A 3,559-nucleotide genomic window follows, 5' to 3' on the forward strand; every position below is an offset into this window, starting at 1 on the left:
TAGGTCCTTGGACTTAGCAGTATTTGGGCTTAATTGGGTGTGCTCCCCACCTCAGCCTGTTTCTGTCTTTCCCTAGTAGGGTAGGGCTCTGGAGATGTGTGGTTCGGGGACATACTGGTGAGGTCATCTGCCCAGGCATGTCAGGATGGCATCATGGTAGCTGAAAAGTGGTAAGATATAAAGCAGGACAATTTGTTTAATAAAAAGGAACCTAAAGGTTGGAATAGAGTGGATGAAACTAAGGGTCTTCTTGTGGAAGTCTATTTTTGTTATGTTCCTAGGAGCCCATGATTTAAATAATTTTTTGTTTAAGCTTGATAGCAAACATGGAGGTGGACTAAAAATATTGTCTGTGAAGATGGGGTCAGAGTTGATAATAGGACTAGAAAGCTGGATCAGGGCAGAGAGTAGCTCCCAAATATGAGGAAAGTATATAAATACCATTAATTATTAATGCCACTGATCTAACCTAGGGCCCATGTCTATTCATATTAACACAGGGGCCTTTATAACCTGAGTCCCTTTCAGTCTGAGCTCACAGTCCATGGTCACAGCTGGGAACATGCTAGGCTGCACTCATCTCAGGACCAGTCTTCCTCAAGTGGCAGAGTGGGATGACCCAGCTTCCCTTCAGAGAGTGGGGCAGTCCCTACCATTGCTGCTCTATAGTCTCACTCTCTTTCTAAGATTTTACTTTTCAACTAGAGAAAGAGCACAAGTGTAAAGTGCTGCATCACCAACCACGAAGTTTCACTCTTGTCTCCAGTGCTCTCATGTGGTGCCAGGGACCAAAACCAGGGCCCCCCTGCACTCAAGGCAGGGACTCTCCTGCAAAGCCACATCTGAGTTCCCTTCCCTTCTCTTAGAGGATTTCCATTTGGGAAGAGAAAACTACATACAAAGTGATTAGTCCCCCGGTGTGGTGTGCAATCCTATGCAGAGGAGAACCAAACTGAAAGGCACGTTGTAAGCAGGTAGCTCTGAAAGGGTGGAGGTCTAAAAGGAAGGGCAAAATCTGCTTAGAGATGACAGATGTGAGGTTTTTGTGGGAGAAAGAGCCAAGGCTCACATATATACATATATACTATTTCAACACTCTGGGTAACATTTCTGAGGGAGGGGGGGAGGGAGAGAGAGAGAGAGAGAGGGAGGGGGGGAGAGAGAGAGAGAGAATGGCATCAGAACTTCCTCTAGTGTGGTAGCACATATGAACCAGGGTCAACTGGAGCAGGGCACATGCCTTCCTCAGTAAACTATCTCTCTGTCCTCGAAAGGAGAAAGCTGGGCTCAAAGGCCTAGCTTGGCCCTAGGGAAATAAGAAAGATAGTTGGTCTTCCTCTCAGAGGGTATGTTGGTATCCTTCTAAAACCTCTTCTGTTTCATTTGGTTTAATCCCCCCTCCTTAACACTATTCTATTTACATAACCACTTCATTCTATTTACATAACCACTGTATTCTATTTACATAACCACTATATTCTATTTACATAACCACTGCAGGGCATTGGTTCAATCCCCACTGGTTCATGATATGATTTTGCTCCGCCCCCTCTCCTTGTCACACTCTGATTTTCACCAGTCACTTTTCTCTCCACCCTCTCTGCGTCATATCCTGTTCAAACCCTACTTGGGAAGTATATATAAAGACAAAATTGTTCGTTTTAGTTAGTTGTTAGTTTAGCTTAGCTCGGCTTAGATTGTGCTGCGCCCTGCATGAATAAAGAGATACTGCCTACAGCTCAACCATGAGTCCCTGGTCATCTATTACCCTCCCGTGAAGCCAGCCTAGTGAAAACAACAAGGTAGATCTCTAGGTGTAAGTACAGAGGACATCCAGGGAGCAGGTGAGTTGAAGAGGTTGCCATGGACTGAATCACAGACAAACAGAATGTTTAAAGGGAAATAGTTTCTCTACTCAGAACATTTCTGACACCAAATGTTTGGATTTTCCCTACCAAGAGATTCTCCAGTCCTGTGAAGGCACTTGCTGAACGTTCTACATTTTTCAAAAGATTTCTTCCATTTGTTTTATGACAGACAGTCCATAACACTACTCAGCTCTGGGATATACAGTGGTGGGGTCGAAGCCCAGGGGTTCAGGCCTGCAAGTCCTAGGCTCTACCTCTTAGGTTACTTCTGTGGTAGCTGTCCTGCAATTCTCTCCAGCCCTGACACTAAGCAGGCAGAGTGAGCACAGATTGCAGACATCAGATGCTTTCATCTGCACAACTCCTCCCACTTCAGATGCCAGCCAGCAGTGGGTCCCTATTCACCTGCACATCTGTCTGATTTGGCTACAACTTGGGCTTCTCATGACCCCCTCCTCAGGCTCACAACAACCACTGAAACTGTTTACTCACTACTACTGGCTTATTACAAAGAATGCCATAAAAAATAGGAATGGTCAGCTGGGACAGTGAAGGAGTATGTGTGTGTGGGGGGGAGTTCTAGGAGGATCCTGAACACAGGAACATCAATCCTTGTGGATTCAGAGTTGGGCCCCCGTCCTACCACATGGGTGCATTCCCTAGTTGAATGTTGCAGTAGTCCACCCCGTCACCTAGGCATATTGGACTGAAGTCTCGGTCACTGAAGGCTAATTCAGTCCCCAGCCCCCTCCACTCCCTGGAGGTTATACACTGGGCTTGAAATTTCCAACCCTATAAGTACAAGGTAGGTTCATCTGGCAACCAGTCTCCACTCTGAAACTACCTGGAAGTCCCACCAAGAATCAGCTCACTAGCACAAATCCAGATATGGTTGAAAGTGACTTTTGGGGCCAGATGGTGGCACACCTGCTTGAGCACAGGTGTTACAATGTGCAAAGACCCAGGTTCAAGCTCCCAGTCCCCACCTGCAGGAGGAAAGCTTCGAAAGTGGTGATGCAGTGTTACAGGTGTCTTTCTGCCCCCCTCCCTCTCTATCTCCTCCATCCTCTTGACTTCTAGCTGTCTCTATCCAATAAATAAATAAAGATAAAAAAAGTTAAAAAAAACTCTTTAAAAACTGTCTTGGGGGTCGGGCGGTAGTGCAGCGGATTAAGCGCACATGGTGTGAAGCACAAAGTCCGGCACAAACACCGGCTTCCCACCTGCAGGGGAGTCGCTTCACAGGTGGTGAAGCAGGTCTGCAGGTGTCTATCTTTCTCTCCCCCTTTCTGTCTTCCCCTCTTCTCTCCATTTCTCTCTGTCCTATCCAACAACAACAACACCAATAACAGTGATAATAATAACCACAACAATGATAAAACAACAAGGACAACAAAAGGGGAAAAAATAGCTTCTAGGAGCCATGGATTCGTGGTGCAGGCACCGAGCCCCAACAATAACCCTGGAGGCAAATACATAAACAAATAAATAAATATATATATTTTTTATCAGTAAAAAAGAAAGGAAGAAAGACACTCTTTTGTCTCAGTCACTCAAGAAATTCCAAAGGCTTTAGGAGCTTCTGTGCTAGGTACAGGGGCTATAGCCCAAATATGTATTTCTTGTCCTATCATCATATCACAGTGTTTGAGAATTTAGCCCTGGTACTGGTTCTCTGTTGCAAGCACACG

The sequence above is a fragment of the Erinaceus europaeus genome, chromosome 3 (genome assembly GCF_950295315.1).
Source record: "Erinaceus europaeus chromosome 3, mEriEur2.1, whole genome shotgun sequence".
NCBI lineage: Eukaryota > Metazoa > Chordata > Mammalia > Eulipotyphla > Erinaceidae > Erinaceus > Erinaceus europaeus.